This window comes from Mustela lutreola, chromosome 8, assembly GCF_030435805.1.
Source record: "Mustela lutreola isolate mMusLut2 chromosome 8, mMusLut2.pri, whole genome shotgun sequence".
In the NCBI taxonomy this organism is placed as follows: Eukaryota; Metazoa; Chordata; class Mammalia; order Carnivora; family Mustelidae; genus Mustela; species Mustela lutreola.
In genome coordinates, this window is record NC_081297.1 from 29284325 (window position 1) to 29302969 (window position 18645).

Here is an 18645-nt window from a genome sequence, read left to right on the forward strand (position 1 = left end):
AAGTAATTCTATAGGGACCAGTATTGTGCAATTCATCCACACATCTCTCTGCTGTTTAAATAAATAATAAATAAGCTAAAAATTTTTTAAAATAATAAACAAGCTAAATAAACCTAAGTCAAGTTCAATAGGCTTAAGAGAAGTGAACAAACTACGTATTATTCAGACAGCCCTTCCCATACTGTTTCTGCCAGCTATTTACCAACAGTAAGTAGAAATAACGTGACCAACTATCCCATTGGCCTGGGACTAAGGACTTTCGGTGGTAAAGCCAAGACAGTTCCAGACAAACTGGGATGGTTGGCCATCCTGGGTTAACATGACAGTTCCTGCCTTTATACCTGGATCTCAGCTCTCTTATGTTGCTGGGTGAATGCAAACTGTAAAAGTCAGACAGTCTGAGGTGGGGTGGATGCCTTCTGAGAGAGCTGAGGAGCTGAGAGGAAGTAGCAAGCTTCCAGACCTCCACAGGGAGGGGCTGAGGGAGCTGTTCAGGTAGGACTAGATCCTCATCCAGAAGCATCCTCTCTCCTGCAATGCACACACAGGTCAAGGCCCCGCAATATCCCCAGCCTGTGTTTTGTCTTTCCTAGGTGCTCAGTAAATACCGGAACTCAAACTAAATTGGATGGACTAAGGGAGAACATTTCTAAGTCTCCTCTAGATCCTTTTGTTTCATCTTCCCTTGCACACTTCTCTGGGGGTACACATCACCTTTGCTACTCTATCCTTGATTCTACCCTGCAGTCGGGGTGGAGCTGTGTGTCCTGGCTGCAGGGCCCCCAGAGAGAGAGAGGCAGGTCCTCTTCAATGGCTGCCTAATGCTCTTTTGAGCTAGTTGGGGACTGACTTAGCACCTCCCCTGGCTCCTACTCCAAGAAATGTTCTCAGAGGGTATCCCTTTCCTCCAATCTCTGGACTGTTTCTTTACAAAGATTCTCACCTATCCTTGCTTCTCAGGCACCCCAAAGATCCAGGATTCTGGGGTTATAGCACTAGGAGTGTCAGACAAAAAAAAAAAAAAAAAAAAAATACAAACCCACAATCCTTGCCCATGGGGGTTTTACAGTCTAGTTGGTCAGAGCAATAAGTAAATAAGTAAATGAGCCTCCTCATTTACTTTCTTTTGGAGATTTGGAAATAATTAGCAATTACAACAAAATAAAACCAACCAAACAATAAAAAAGAAAACAAAGCCTCTACTAATACATCTTCCTAGCTTTTCCCCTCTACTTTCCAGAGAAGAAAAAAAATCAAAGAAGTAGATTCTCTAACTCCTGATGTATTTATTCTATACTTACAAATTGGTTACTCAACTTTTCAGGGCCTGAGTTGTTTCACCAATAATATAAATAATAACACAAAACAACTATTTGAATAGTGCTAGTGGTGTGCCAGGCACTGCTCTAAGTACTTTCCTTACATTAACTTACTTGAACTTACTTAACCTTCACAATAATATTGTGAGGTACACGCTCTCATGATCTTCATTTTACAGATGAGAAAACTAGGGCATAGAGAATTTAAATAACTTGCCCAAGGTCACACAGGTGGTAAGTGAGAGGGTTGGGATTCAATGCAGACTGACTTTAGAATGTATTCACTAACCATGGATGGATGGTGGATCGCAGATGGAAGGATGGATGTTGGATGATGGTGAATGGTAGATGGATGGATGGCAGACAATGGTGGATGGTAGATGGATGGATGGTGGATAGTGGTAGATCGTAGATGGACAGTTGGATGGATGGGTTTTGGATGATGGTGGATCGCAGATGGATGGATGGATGTTGGATGATGGTGAATGGTAGATGGATGGATGGCAGATGATGGGGGATGGTAGATGGATGGATGGGGGATGGTAGATGGATGGATGAAGGGAGGGAGGGACAGATGATAGATGGATGAATGGGTGGTGGATAGTCAGAAGAAGACACTAGGTCAGCCATTGCTCAGATACCTCTCTTAAATATATATGATGTCAATATTTAAAATACATGCTCTGAACCTAAAGTGTGGTTTTTAACATTTTTCTGTTTCAAAATGAAGTGGAGGAGTGTCCATTTGGAGAATTACTGGCTCTGAGCTGTGTAAGACCTCAGCCTCTAGAGCATTACACCTTTCTTGGAAAAGAAACATCTCCCACCAGCACTCATTTAAATCTCTGTGGAATGGAAGCAAAGAAGTTATGTTTTTCCAAAATGAATTAATCTCAGAAGATTTCCTTGAGAATCTTGGATATGAAATATTCCTTTAGAGCCAAGACTAACACATGTCTTACATAAAAGTGAAAAGAATATTTCCAGTTAACCTCCCCGCCCCAAACATAGATTACTGTCTCCAGTCAACAAGAGCTTATCTTAAACCTCCAAAGAATTAGATGAGCTCTCCTTAAATTTTACTTTCAAATTAAGAGACCAGTTTGAGGTTAGCCAGATGTGTGGCTTTGGCTTAACAGTCACCAAACCTCACTGATAGGCCTGTTTTCCATCTCCATGATATTAATCTTTTGACCACCAAAATTTTTCTTTAATAAAAGCAGTTTGTGTGCCTTACTCTTACTGATTAGATAAGAAAGGAAGGAAAACACTGTAGATCTATAGAATTGAGTATGACTGAGTGCTTACTCTGCCCCAGAATAGTTTACATGCCATGGAAAACATTACCTTTGAAAAACTTAACCTTGGTAGATTTTCAAAGATGTATACATTTGCCTTTTTATGATTTTGTTTAAGAGATAATAATAGAGTTTTATTTTCTAATTGTTCAATGGACAGATCTAATTAATGTCATCAGTATTTTTCACTGGTCTGGAATTCAACTGTGCCTATGTGAATTTAATTCTTACACCTCTATTCTCAGTTAGCTCATGTTCTGAAGAATTATGCAAGGTAAACAGTACTGGGCAGAAGACTGGTATATTACTTGAGCTCTATTATCTAGAATCACAAACCGTCCACGAATCACTGGACATTTCTCAGCAGCAGCTGTCTGACCAGCAACAGAGAGGTAAGGTTATTCACCCTACTACCTAGGTCCGGTACAGAATGCATCAACATCAAAGCTGGTGGCAGTGCAGCCATTATTATATTAGGCAACAGATAAAGGGAAGCACTCTGTTCAACAGAAGAAACCATGATAAAGTAACATTTACATCATTGTATTAACAGGACTTTGAATCTAAGGGTAGGTTGTAACCAAGCTTCATGTACCAAACAAAGATAAATTCCTCTGAAAATAGCAGTGAGTCAAACAACAAAATAATTTACCATCATATATAGTAATACTAAATATGAGTTTCTATTACTGGCAATGGTATAGCCTACATGGCCTACATTTAGGTCTTTGGGTTTATCATTGAAACACTATCTTAAAAAAACTTACCCTGGGTGCCTGGGTGGCTCAGTGGTTTAAAGCCTCTGCCTTCAGCTCAGGTCATGATCTCAGGGTCCTGGGATCAAGCCCCGCATCGGGCTCTCTTCTCAGCGGGGAGCCTGCTTCCTCCTCTCTCTCTGCCTGCCTCTCTGCCTACTTGTGATCTCTGACTGTCAAATAAATAAATAAAATCTTTAAAAAAAAAAAAAAACAACTTACCCTTATTCTTAGAGTGGGTATAGGAGGGAGCAGGTTGGGCATCATGGTATTATCAGGGGTAAGGGGCATTATTAGGGCGTCATTGGTGGCTTTTTCTCAATTTCAATTCTTTACAAGAGATGGGGGGAATTTATGAGGGTGAACGAGCTTGGATTTATGGTAGTTGCTGTTTCTAAGAGAGTTTAGAGCATCAAAGAATCCATAAGCTTTAATTTTACCCATCCCCTTCCTCTCTGTAAATAAAATTCTCCCTAGAGATGGCTGTATAAAAATGTCAGCAGCAAGTACATTCTAGAGCCATTAGATTTGCTTCCCTAGTACTGTATCATATTCTGCAGCCTGGCCTTCTAAAGATTCTTCCCAGGGGTCCTCAACACTATTTAGGGGCTCAAATACCACCAGATGAGCCCTGACTTCAGAAACCTCTGGGACTCTAAAGATGCTTTGTCCATGTCCTAATGGCCAAAGGAGATGCCCCACTCCTCCTTCATAACCTTTTGTCACTTAAGTAGTGTCTAATTAATAGCTCTTTCCAGTGAGCCTTGAATGGGCCCAGCCCACTCATTTCCAGAGACTACTGCTCCAACTAAGAGAGGGAAAGATCTGGGAATAACAACACATGAGGGAAGGCTGAAACTGCAAGAATAAAAAAGCCTTAAAGGGGACAAGATTGCTGATTTCAGACACTTAAGGACATTTTTATAAAAAAGGAACTACATTTATTTGGCATGGCATCAGAGAACAGAGCTGAGACCAATGAGTGAAAGTTATATGGAGGCAGACTGCTAGCTCAATATTATGAGGAACAACCTTTAGCATCAGAATGGACTGTTCTGTAGGGTGAAGAGCTCCTTAGCACTGAAAGTATACAAGCAGAGGTACTCTGACATGAATTAAGAGGTGCATCATCTAGCACTGAATAGAAATTGGTCTAACGGCTGCACTCAAAGACGCTGAGGCCCTTTCCAATGGAGACACTAGGATTTCAAGTTCATTAGTGAGTTTTCTCAGACCTGGAAATTCCCCCATCATCTTTTTCAGGGCAGACCCCGCCCCCTCCATCTTTGCAGAAAGCCTGGAGTAAAAACAGTTCACATTCTCCAGATGTCATTCTCCCCACCCAGTTGAAAAGGTGACTATGACAGACAGCCACCTGTAGGATAGGGTTCTTATTACTATCCCTGGGGGCAGAAGCAGGAGGCCAGTGAATGAAGTTAGCATTCCCTCTTTTGCTCAGAAGCAACCTTCTTTCTTCTTGTCAAACAAAGGCATTTGTTGAGTTCACCACATCTTTATCCAGAGTACACATAGGGTAAAGCAGGACACTCACTAAACTTTTGCTAAAAGAATGAATACATTTTAAAAGCAAGAGAAAACAGTGTACAGTGAGTGACTCAGAAATTAAATATCTTAGCCACGCCAGATTCATCGCTAAGATAGGGGTAAACACACTAATGGCGCCTTGCTTGTGGGTTGCCCTAAGGATTAGAGGGTACAGTGAAAAAGTAATATGCTTAGCAGAGTGTCTGACACATAATCAAGTTTTAAGAAATGCTAGCTCTTTTCATTGTTGTTATTTTGTTATTATTACTGTTATTTTAAATAATACCATCAGGAGGGAGTGGAGAAGACAAAAAAAATTATTTAATATTAGAAGAGAACTTCTTTCCCATTACCTCTTACATCACATCGTATCACTTCATCTGGAGCTGGCAAACTCTTTCATGCTGACTCTGAGGAGGCAAACTGAGGACTTCAGTTAGCAAAAGGGATGCATTTCCTTGCTTTAGAGAGCTGGATTCCTCAGAGCACCTGGCACTGATGCTCGCTGGTAATTAGAGATGGTGGATGGAGAATTACCCATGGAAATGAGCCTTGGGCTTCAAAGGGGTCTGGGATAGTCTAAGAAGACTTTATATAGTGAATACTTGCTGAAAAGTGTCATAAAAGAATGAGTCTGTGATTTAAATTTTCAAAAGTACCTATCAACAGACGAGACAATTTGTGAAAAACAAAACATGTATTTTTTAAATCTTGTCAATTCTAGCTGTGAGCCCTGCCAGTCACTCTGGGTGGGCTGGACCCACTGCGACTGCATCTCCCTTCTACAGATGCCGTATCTGTTGGACCCAGAATGAGGAGGAGAATGGAAATGTGAGGAAAGCATGATGTCTTCCCCGGTGAGCAGTCCGCACACATATTTAGAATCTTCAGCGACATCTTTCTTTGGTACTAGCATTCCAGCAAAGGACCCTTACTTTATAAGCAATGAAACTCCTCAAGCATTCTGCTGACAGATGATATAGTACAAAGGCAAAATGATTTATCATTTAAAAAAAGACAAAGGCCTAAAGAGATTCTATTATTTGTCAGTAACCACAAATTATTCTTTTGCTAAGTGGTGTGAGGGCCTATAATCCAGGCTCCTAATTAACCATGAAACTGTATGTCCTGGCAAGTAAACCTCAAAAATTATATAGTTACACCAATGAATGTAAGCACCATAGAAGTACCGATCAAAGCTCCAGGGCGACCTGGATGGGACATATTAGCAAGTTATAAATCAAGCCCATTCTAAGTAAGCAAGTAACAACAGGCCTTTCAAACACCTTTGCAATGTAACTAATTCCATCAGGTCCTGTTATAGCATAACCCACCACAATCACCAAATACACCCTGCACTCCCTGCCTTATGAATTCAAGATGGTGCGTAGATAGTGATTCCCAGAAAAGATTTCTAGAAAAGTAAACAGTGTTCCTCTCATTCATCAGAGGAAAGGAAAGCGTGAATGTAAGTAACGTGCTGAGTTTTAGACTATTTACATAATTACAACCATATCCTAGAAGAGAACTTGGAGAATTACCTTTTATTAAGTGTAGGTAGTCATGACATTATTGTTCTAAAAACAGAAGTTGTCTCTTTTTTTTCTTTCATCTGAACTTCCTGAGTGCTTCTCAGAAGTAACCACTTCAATGTTCCCCAACTGATGTGAGTTTAATCTAAATTCTATGATGAAGAAGTTCACTATAATTTACAATAAACCTTTGCTTCTTTATTTATCCAACATGATGGCTATCTGACATCCTTGCTTCCTTCTCCTAGACCCTGGCCAGGATGCCAGCCATTGTTAAAACAGAACAGCAAATTCATACCTAATTTCAGTGACTGGTTGTCATCAGATAATCATGTAGTCCATTATTGCACAAACAAAATTCTAGTATAACTATTAAGTAATTCTTAATTAAATGGAGTGTGCTGGGTGCTTAAAGTGATCCCAAGATTAAACTCTCAATTTGGAGCCTGTTTGATGACTAACGACCACTATCACCAATTTGAAGATATTACAACAAAACTCTGCTGCTGACAAAAATATTAACCATAAATGATGAAACATTTTCAGCTGGGACAAGAACATCTGGAGCCCATTAAAACTGGAAAATTTTCCCTCTAAATCCTGATTGCCAAAGTCAGAACCAACCACCCAGAAACTGTGGCCCTCATGCTAACTCAATGTTTATGTTTCATTACAAATGATTTCAGGGATTTACATCTTGCTCTATATGGCCCAGTTCCCATGATTACAACCTCAAATCTTACCAGGCATGTCCTTATGCACAGCAACGTTCCTCATCTCTTGGGTTTGGAAAGAGGTACTTCCTGGGAAATAATTCCAGGTTCCTTTTTCACACCAGTCTGAAGAGCACACTACCCTGAGATAAATAAGGAGAAGAAAACTAGGATTCAAGATCCAACATATTAATATTACATTTTTTTAAAATGCTATGATAGGATTTGATTCTAAATATATAATAAATCTGTAATATGCAATAAAAGTGACTCATGAAGTTATGTAATTTCAGCTGTGTGTTAATTTTCTATCGTAATAATAACAAATCTCCATAAATTTAGTGGCTTAAAACAACACAGATTTATGAACTTGCATTCTCCAATGCCCAACAAGGGTCTCACTAGGCTAAGGTCAAGATGTTTCCAGGGCTGCATTCCTTTCTGGGGATTCTAGGAAATAACCCATGTCTTTGTCTCTCCCAGTTTCTACAGGCTGCTCACATTCCTTGGCTTGTGGCCCCTTCTTCCATCTTAGAGGTCAGCAAGGTTGCACCTCTCTGACCCTGCTCCACAAGCATAACCTCCCTTGATTAATTTGGGCCTATCCAAATAATCTAGAAAAATCTCCCTAACTCAAGATCCTCAATTTAACCACATATGCCATAGAAGGTACCATATTCCAGGTTCTATGGATCAGGATGTGGACATCTTGGGGTGGGGCATTTTTCCGCCTATATAATCTATTTCCAGACTCCAGAGAGTAAAGAAGTTTGAAATCAAAATTTCATCAATGTCTTCCCTCCTTATCATTTCTTTAAGAATCGAATCTTACCCTAGGAAATAGGAAAGAAGTTTTTGATGCAAAACGCCTTAAACATAGACCCATGCCACAAGTTTCACTAGTCCACAATGAATTTCTTGGCTGAAAGCTTCCCAAAATTTTCAGAGACAAATTTTTTCTTAATTTTCAAATTTTTTATTAACATATAATGTATTATTAACCCGAGGGGTACAGCTCTGTGAATCGCCAGGTTTACACACTTCACAGCACTCACCATACCACATACCTTCCCCAATGTCCATAACCCAACCACCCTTCCCCTACCCCCCTGCCCGACAATTTTAAATTTAGTGGTAAACATGGAATCTATCTAGTTTTACTGTTGTATATCTATGTGAGACACCCAACAATGGTTCTTTTGAAATGCTAAAATTTCCACTGAAAGCCTAAACTGGTCATGTCCCAGAATGTATGGAAGCATGCATGCGGTTGGTAGAGTGGTTTCTTAACACACCTTTCACCCTGAGTTTACTCCCAGCATGCACTTCTGTGCATTACAGGGCATAGCGCGCCCTTGGCTGGTGTGTGTGTTCACAAGGAGGTCAGCCCTTTTCTCAGGCCTATGTTTCCTACCTGTGCCTGGCAAATGCCTTTGTTGAAGCCAGTGTCCAGGAGGTTAGCTCTTTTTAATTTTTGTAAAGATTTTATTTATTTATTTGACAGACAGAGATCACAAGTAGGCAGAGAAGCTGGCAGGAGAGAGGAGGAAGCAGGCTCCCCGCTGAGCAGAGAGCCTGACACAGGGCTGGATCCCAGGACCCTGGGATCATGACCTCAGCTGAAGGCAGAGGCAGACACTAGAACGAAACTCTGCCAGGGAGAACCTGCCATGAAACGGTCATTGCCCCTGCCTCCTCCTCTTTTCCAGCCACATCTGAACTTAGTAGCATATTAATTCTTACAGCATCTCCTTGTGTACCTCAGCTAAAACTTTAGGCTTTATTTCCAGTATCCAAGCTTAGTGTTACTTTCCTTAAATGCCATCATGAAATAGGGCAGGGCACTTTGCTCTGACAGGAATCCACAGGAATGTCTGTTCACCCTCAGAGCTCCCTCTGAGCTTCCGCAGCACTACTCTACTTCCCTGCTGAGTGCTCTGTTGGACACCTTAGTTCTTAAAGGAATAGTGCAGCTATTAACAACATCAACAAAAAAAACCACCCACACACACAAATACAAATCCTTGCTCTTTCCTCTGAAAGCCACAAACATGATTTTCTCTACTGTTTTTCCTGCTAGGAGTGTTAACAAATATATTCTTTATTTATTCATTCAACAAATACTTTTTTAGGGCCATGTTCAATGCTATCTTGTAGCTTTTCCTTATAACAGCTCCCAGTCTCTGAGAGTCTAGCAGATATACCCTTCTAAACACTCATTTGACCTTAGATATTGACTTTAGTCAAAGGGTATCTGGATGGTTAAAAAAAGAGAATAGTCTGTGAATAACAAAATTGGAGAATGTTCTTTTCTGAAGACAGCTGAACAGTTGTTCCAGCAAATACTAGCTAGCTAAGTTTGCCATGAAAAGTAATGCACGAAAGTTAAGTAAGCCAGAGGCACACACATTTCTAGACTGCCTTTTAACCTACCACTTTCTATAGACTACTTTATTACTGTTTCCAATTAAACAATAATAACAATCAAAACAAAAAATTTGGAAAACCCAAAAGAGCATTTAAAAAGTCAGTCATGTTATATGTCAATTATATCTCAATAAAGCTGGGGTGGGGGAGAAACAGGCAGAAGTCAAACATCCAAGATAACAACTCATGACTTAATATGTTTGAAACTAAGCTCAATATTTTTCCCCATGCTTATGAAAAACACATGTATTATAACCAAAAACTGACATATTCTTCCTACTACAGTATTTCCTGCACTGGTTAACATGAACTTAAATAGAAGCTGAATAGTTGCATCCTGTCCTTTAAATACACTGTAGCTTTCTCAATCACCTTCACTCAGTATTGGATACCTAGGCTGTCTCCAAAATTTGCTATCATAAATAATGTTTTAATGAACTTCCACAAACAATTCTTTGCAGACATCTCTTCATTCTTCTTGGGGTAAAGTCCTAAGAAACTGAAATGCTGGATGAAGGACTATACAGTTTTTAAAGCTTTCAATAATATAGTAACAAAGTGTCCTTCCAAAAAAAGAGAAAAAATTGCTAACCACCACCTCCATGCTGTGTAAAATTGCCAGAGAAACTCAGCTATCATAGAAAGGATCTCGGTTAAGAATGAGGCAATTCTGGGGGCAGAAGACATGAACAGACATTTCTACAAATGGCTAATAGACACATGAAAAAGTACTCAACATCACTCAGCATCAGGGAAATATGAATCAAAACTACAATAAAATACCACCTCACACCTGTCAGAATGGCTAATATTAACAACTCAGGAAACAACAGATGTTGGTGAGGATATGGAAAAAGGGGAACCCTCTTACACTGTTGGTGGGAATGCCAACTGGTACAACCACTCTGGAAAGGAGTATGGAGGTTCCTCAAAAGGTTAAAAATAGGACTACCCTATAATCCAGCAATTATACTACTAGGTATTTATCCAAAGGATACAAACATAGTGATCTGAAGGGTCACATGCCCCCCAGTGTTCATAGCAGCAATGTCCACAACAGCAAAAAATATGGAAATAGCCAGATGTCCTCTGACAGATGAATGGACAAAGATGTGGTACACACACACACACAAAGGAATGTTACTCACCTATCAGAAAGAATGAAATCTTGCCATTTGCAACAATGTGGATGAAACTAGTGGGTATTATGTTAAATGAAATAAGTCAGTCAGAGAAAGACAAATACCATATGATTTCACTGATATGTGGAATTTAAGAAACAAAACAGATGAACACAAGGGAAGGGAAGGAAAAATAAAGTAAGATGGAAGCAAACCATCAGAGACTCTTACCTATATGGAACAAACTGAGGATTGTTGGTGGGAAGGTGGGTAGAAGATGGGGTACGTGGGTGATGGGAATTAAGGAGGGCACTTGATGTAATAAGGACTGGGTGTTATATACAACCGATGAATCACTAAATTCTACCTCTGAAACTAGTAATACAGTACATGGTAACTAAATTGCATTTAACAAAAAATTCTTTTAAAAAAGAATGAGCACTTTTTTTTTCAGAGAGTGTCAGAAATTTAGCATTAGAAAGGATTATAAAGGAAGGTCACCCAATATTTAACCTTAGCAGTAATACACTAGCTGGTGAGCTGCTAAAAACTGCCACTATTGAGCCCCACTCTTAGAGATTCTGATTGTCTTAGTCTTGAGTGGATCCTGGGCATGGAATCATCTTAAAGCTTCCCAAGTTGTTCTAGTGTCAAGCCAAAGTTGAGAACCACTGAACCAAGGTATTTTTAAATGAAAGAAATTTGCAGTTGGGATTCAGATGTATGTCAAACACATTCCTGAGTTTTTTCCTTTAATTCTTTGACTTTATAAAAAGATTTCTGAGAAAACTGTGACAGTTTATAAGCCTCTGTAAGGAAATCATGAATATATCTCTGACAGGTTCTTTTAGTGGTGTCCAGGTGAACAAAAAAGGGTGGCTCCAGCCCCATCACCAGGATTGCAATCAAAGGGGAGAAAATAGCTTGCAGTGGGTAGCTTTGCCGTCACAATTTGGTCAGCGATGGAGACACCCCTGCGTGGACACAGTCTGAGTCCTCAAGGACAGTATGAAATAGGGCAAAGGGCGTGGCTTTGGGGACATACAGACCTATGATTGAATTCGAGTTCTGTCATTTGTTCCTGTTTGACCCTGAGCAAAATTTTACTCTTCCAGGTCACAGTTTTCTCATCTGTAGAATGAGGCCATATTGCAACTACGTCGTTGGGCAGTGGCAAGATTGACACTATGATACTATGATACTATGATAACTATGTATAGTTCCTGGCACTGATCAAAGATAACTACCTTTGTTTCCTAGTACCTGGAATGCTTCGTGCACAGCCTTCTGTGCAGTGCACTTACTTTTTGATCTGTTTTCAATATAAGGGGACACACTTTTTCTGACTATACTCCGGGTTAGGATGTGTGGGTTCTAAGACCAGTTCTGTCACTCCCTCAAGTGCAAGTCATAGCTTTCTTTGCAGAGCCCCAGTTTCCTCCCTAAAACATCTCCCAACTTCAACAATCTCTACAGGAGATCTTTTCCCTTGCTTAGAACATCAGATATTCAAATTAACTGTACCATAAGAGAATATTCCATGGCATGATTTTAAAAAAATCTGTTAATTTAAAGAGGCCTATTGTGTATATTCTGTACATATATGTTATAGCATTTAAAGGTCACAGCAACCATAGGAGGTAAATATTTGTACCCCCATTAATGGGTGAGGAAACAGATCCAATGAAAAAATATTTTATCCGTAATTACACAGTCAGCCTTTGACACAACTGAAATTTGAACACAACTGTATCCCAAAGCCCTTGACTCCAGCACGCGGAATTCCTAAGTGTTGCTGGTTATCGAAACAGGACTGATTATTCAGAGACAGATTCTTCCTTCAAGCTTTTCCATTTTCCTCTTCTTTCCTATTTCTGATTTCTTACCAATTACTTTATTAACCCATCCATGAGAAGTTTTACGGAAATGAGAAAAACTCTGAACTCTGATTTACTAGATTCCTTGGAGTGACCCACATCAATACATCCTACTAAATTCAAAGCAAGTGCACCCCCAACTCATCCTTCCTTAGCTGGATCCCTCAAATGTCCCAGACCACCTTAACCCTACCCAAGAGTTGAGGAAGCAGGAATGGAAACAAATGGCAGTCTTAACAGATTCCAGCTAAAATAATCGCACTTTTCAGGTTTATAAAATACATGAATAGGTAATCAGATTGCGAAGGCCCCTTCCTGGGCCTTGGAAGGGGTTCCTTGAAATGAGGAGCCCCTAGGTGTTTGCTTCCTCAGCAGCAGAAAATCCACCTCTATGGAGTATTACCTTGCTCCATGGCATTTTGCAATGAGACTTGCTCTCATTCACACGCGGATACAGATACATTCACGGTTAAATGGCAGTAATTACTGCTATTAATGCGGTCTAATTTCTCTGTTATTACAATCATACATGACAAATTTCCTTCTTGCCTTACAATTCAGCGTTATTTGGTTTTAATTATTTTCAGCCATCACATTATTAAAGAACTTCAGAGCTCTACTAATCCACAAACCTGGATTTTCAGGGAGGCAGTGACCTAGGCAAGCTCCAGAGACAGGCTCTTGTGCCCAGCAGGGCATTGCTGAATGCTTATTCTGCCCAGGAGAGCTGAAGCATAGGCATGGTCACCATTCCCGGGGATTCTGCTCTTGTTGGCAACTTTATATGTTTAATGCAAGACCGCAGCCGATAAAAGTACAATTATCATCAGAGGCAATAAGTGTGATCTGTACCCATTCAATACTTTTAGTGCTTAAAATATAAGAAGCTTAGTAGCTTCACCTATCAAACATGAGGTTCCTACCACTTATTCATCTAGTTTCTCCTGAACCAGGGGGGCTATGAGCTCTGCTAAGACGTCCCTTAGGGTTTGAAGATTATATGGTTTGAAGACACTTCCAAAGGTCCTCTCATTTTACCCAAAGTTTATTGGTTTTGGCCAGGAGTCCAACAAAACTTCACTGCAACAGACAAGTACAGCGTGTTCTATAAAGTACGTGTGTGTGTGTATGTTTAAATAAGATAGAATATGATGTTTCTGAGACTAGAAATATAAAATAGTTGCATTAATCCTAGGAGAAAAATTATCAACCTAATAAACTGCTTTCCAAATTAACTGCAACCACTAAAATAATTTTTGGATCAATTTTAAAAGAAATCTTCACAAATACAGAAACTCCATACAATGAATCCATGTCAATATTCAAATGCAAATGGCTTACTGCTTCTGGTCATAGTCTTCAGTTAGAAGGAACCTTGTCCAAATAATTTCCAGGAGACTATGGGAGGAGACAAAGGAGAAGTGGGATAATACCCTCCATTCAACCTTAAGGTTCTAACAGCTTTCTTCTTTTTAAAACCATGGAATCCGGGGCGCCTGGGTGGCTCTGTGGGTTAAGCCTCTGCCCTCTGTTCAGGTCACGTTATCAGGGTCCTGAGATGCAGGCCCTGCATAGGGCTCTCTGCTCAGCAGGGATCCTGCTTTCTCCTCTCTGCCTGCTTCTGATCTCTCTCTCTGTCAAATTAAAAAAAAAAAAAAAAAAGGACTCTTTCTTCAAATGAAATGGCATGAGCTCAGTAGATAAATACAATGAAGGAAGTTGTTCCAGTAAAGGCAGGGGTGCAGGTCCTGTTCTCCCATCTTCCCCTTTCACACATGAACAGGAAGACATACTTCCCCCAGTTCTGGTCCCTAAGGAAGCTGTTAATCCCCAGGAGACCTTGCCCTTCAGGCACAAGGGTTTTTGTTTTTGTTTTTGTTTTAAGATGTTATTTATTTGTTTTTTGTTTTTTTTTTTTAAGATTTTATTTATTTATTTGACAGAGAGAAATCACAAGTAGATGGAGAGGCAGGCAGAGAGAGAGAGAGAGGGAAGCAGGCTCCCTGCTGAGCAGAGAACCCGATGCGGGACTCGATCCCAGGACCCTGAGATCATGACCTGAGCCGAAGGCAGCGGCTTAACCCACTGAGCCACCCAGGCGCCCCAAGATGTTATTTATTTGAAGACAGAGATCACAAATAGGCATAGAGGCAGGCGGGGTTGGGGGGAGGAAGCAGGCTCCCCGCTGAGCAGAGAGCCTGATGCAGGGCTTGATCCCAGGACCCTGAAATCATGAGCTGAGACAAAGGCAGAAGCTTAACCAACTGAGCCACCCAGGTGCCCCAAGGCACAAATTTTTAAAGCCTACTTAATAAGCACTACAAATAAATATAAATTAAGGAGCTAAAGGAGTCCATGGACTCACAGACATGATGTGGAACCAAGATTTTTGAAAAAGTTTATTTAAAATTGAAGAAGATCAAAGACTCTAGAATAGTGCTGTCTGATAAAATTTTTGCAATGATGGAAATGTTCTGTGTCTGTGCCACTAGCCATGTTTGACTACTGAGCCCTTAAAATGTGGCTAGTGGGATTGAGAACTGAATTTTTAATTTTATATAATTTTAATTAATTTAAATGTTAATATAGATGGCCTCATATGGTTAGTGGCTAGTACACGAAGCAGAGCAGTTCTAGAGCATTTCTCTTTTGTAGGTAAAACTACAAGGATAGACTTTGCAATAAAATATATGTCTACTCTCCTTGTGGAAACATCTGAAGCAGCCCAGCACCCCCTCTTCTTAATCTCCTCTCTGTTCCAGCAAAAGGAAGGCTCAGACAAAACCCCTCTGTATTAGCTTCCTTTTGCTGTTTTAACAAATTACTATAACACAAGTTAATTCTCCTCTAGTTCCTGAGGTCAGAAGTCCACATTGCGTCTCAGCAGGCTAACCTCAAAGCAGGCAAAGCTGCATTCCTCCTGGAGGCTCTAAGAAAGAGCTGGTCTTCTTCACTTTCCTAGCTCCTCAAGGTTGTAAGCATTCCCTGGCACATGCCCCTTTCTCCATCTTCAAAGCCAGCAGTACAGCATCTTTCAGTCTCTGTTTCCATCATCACATTTTCTCCTCTGATTCTCTCTCTCAACCTTCTGCCTCCCTCTTATAAGGACCCTTGTGATTACCATGGGCCCATCTGGATAATCCAAGATAATCTCTTTAAAGTCAGAGACTTAGTTTAATCATAGCCACAAATTAGGAGGTAACATATTCATAGCTTTCTAGATTGAGGGCATCTTTGGGGTGGGGGGCATTATTCTACTATCCCACCTTTGCTGTAGATTAACTAGAAATAAGACTAATGTCTTTCATTAAATTCATTAATATCCAGCTTCTAAAAGGTACCCCTGGATGGTAAGGCTTCACTGCAATTACCCAAAAGTGAGGTGAGGTTTTCTCACCTGATGGTACCCCAAATTTAGCCAGGATCAGATCACCCATAGGCTTATAAAACAGATTGGTGGACTCAAACCCCAGAGTTTTTGATTCAGTAGGTCTAGAGTGGGGCCCAAGAATTTGCATTTTTCAACCAGATGCAATACTTTTAACAAATGTCCACAAGTTCTTTGACATTCCTCCCTTCAGAAAAGGGGTCTTACTTTCATCCTTTTGAACATGGACTAGATTTAGTGACTCAATTCTAACTATATTTGATGGATGTGATGGCATGTGATTTCAAGACAAGGCTTGCTCTCACACTCATGCTCTCTCCTCAAGCATTAGCTTCCAGCCCCCGTTGAGCCTTCAGATTACTGCAGCTCTGGGAGACCCTTGACTGCAACCTCATGAGAAACCCTGCACCAGGTTCACCCAGCCAAGTCACTTCTAAATTCCTGACCAACAGAAACTGTGTGAAATAATATAAGTTTATTGGTATTTAAAGCTACTAAGTTTGGGAGTTACTTATTATACAGCAAGAGATAACTAAATATGTCAGGTGATGCTGATACCACCGGTCTGGAGACCACATTCTGAGAGCCACTAGTCCAAGCCACAGACTGTGTGAGGCACGTGCATTTCTCCTGCCTGTGTTGAGATGCTCCAGAGAATCAGAAAAGGGTAACGTTCTCTGCTTTGTATGTATTGCATACTTGTTTTCTGCAGATATATTCCATTAATGCCAGCTACTCTCCTGTGCAAGTGCTTTTACTGGGAAGAATAACAACAGTATGTCAACTGATAGCTGTATTCTAGAAGACTTTTTCTGTCTTCCCAGGCATAAAAATGTTCTGCATGTGGACAAAGGACCAGACAGATTTAGGGAGAAGAGGAAATGATTGAAAGACTAGACCATCTCTCTCTCTCTCACACAGTCTTTTCAACCTGGCGGTGAACAAGATGAAGAAAGAAAACAAAATTCTTCTTCTTCTCCTCCTTTTTTTTTTTAAGAAAACAAAACTTTTGACAAGGGAAGGAAAGATAGTACTAGGAGCCAGGAGAGCAAAGGGGTGTCCAACTGTTAAATAATGAGAAACTGAAGCTTCCCTCATTGTGTCAGAGAGGCCAATTCCTGAGGCAGCTGTAGAGGAAATGGGGAGTTTACATTATCTGGGATGTCAGTAAGAGCCGGGTGGATGTACTTCCTGTCTGCTTCTCCCCAAAGATTAGCAACCTCTTCAGCAAAGATGCTTTTCCAGGGGTGTCATTTGTTGTTTACTTTCCCAGTTGGCAATGTGGTCCAACAGAGCTCCAAGAGTGAGGAAAGGGAATGGTAGTGAATACGGAGCGAATACCACACAGAAGGGAGGGCAGGGAGAATGTGAGGTGAGGAAGGATGTGATTGATGGCAGCTCCACAAGACGGCTGTCTCCAATTCAGGCAGTGCCAGGCCAGCTGGCCAAGCAGGTTCATTTCAGTGATACCCATTCTCTTTGATGGCGTTTCTCTGGCTTTTCCATTTATTTTACAGCAACTTGAAATAAGACATATGATTCCATTTATATGAAATTCTTGGACAGCCAAACTAATCTAGAGTGACAGAAAGCAGAAAAGTGGTTGCCTCAGGCCAATACGGGGTGCGGGGGAGGTGACTGCAACAGGCCTTGTGGGAATATGGGGAGTGATGGCAACGTGCTCTGTTTTTCTTGTGCTAGCAAATACACAGGTGTGCGCGTGTCAAACTTCATCGAACTATATGCTTAAAATGGGTACATATTACTGTATTTAAATTATATCTTAATAATATTGACCTTAAAAATGTATGACAGACATGGGGCCCTCTGATGGGGCATCAAAGACTGGTTTGGCAAATGAGAGTTCTCTGGTAGAAAAGGGATTCAGCTAGTTCTGTGTGGCCTGAGGAATGGAACCAGAATAAATGTGTGCATGTTATAGGACGCAGATTTCTATTCAATATATTTGTGTCAATCATTTGTTTAATAAAGTTTCACTGAAAGGCCTATCCATACAGAGCTTGAACTCTCAGATACACAAAAAAGATAACTTAGCTTCTCAATTACCCAAATGAATTTCTATTTAAAAGGCCAGTTTTGTAGAGAATGGAATATTAATTTGAGGTTTTCCCATATTCCCTGAAATTGTGTCTGAGTTCTAGTAGAACAAGGCACAGAGGGGATGTCTAGTCCTCAATGCCTCCATGCAAAGATCTTCCCATTCTCAGCCTTGGCCATGAGCCGTGTGGCTGCAGCACTGGCCCTTGCTGCAGCCCATGTGACCTCCTTGGCCTTTTGCACCACACCTGAGCCATGTTAAAAGAAGGGGTCATAGGTCTCTCTTCTGCTTTTGTGCCATGGTGGACACGGGGAGACCACACCAAACTCTGCAAGCCTATCTCTTACCCCACTTGCCTAGAAATGTCACAAATGTGTGTGTAGTGCGTGTGGTGTTGCTGCTCCCCAGGACTCCACCTTGCAAAGCGGACCACAGGTCTTCCAATCGTAGGTCTCCCAAAATATTCTGAAATTGCTGAGAGGCCGCACTGGCACAGTGGCTACAAGCAGAAACTCTTAGGTCCATACTCCCCGCATCCTTGCTGGGATAGCTGCTAACTGCAGAACCAGGGCAAGGAGTCACAGCCTCCATCTGGATCTCTGTTCTTATCC

General features: G+C 40.8%; 1 long non-coding RNA gene across 3 annotated transcripts in view; it reads right to left on the reverse strand.

The window, feature by feature from the left end:
• The window catches only part of LOC131838293 (uncharacterized), a 90788-nt gene that overhangs the window by 40541 nt on the left and 31602 nt on the right, over window positions 1-18645 (reverse strand). For all 3 annotated transcript variants that reach the window (XR_009356550.1, XR_009356548.1, XR_009356547.1), the window contains one exon: window positions 7193-7305. This is a non-coding gene — a long non-coding RNA (uncharacterized LOC131838293). The remainder of the gene's footprint in view (window positions 1-7192; window positions 7306-18645) is intronic.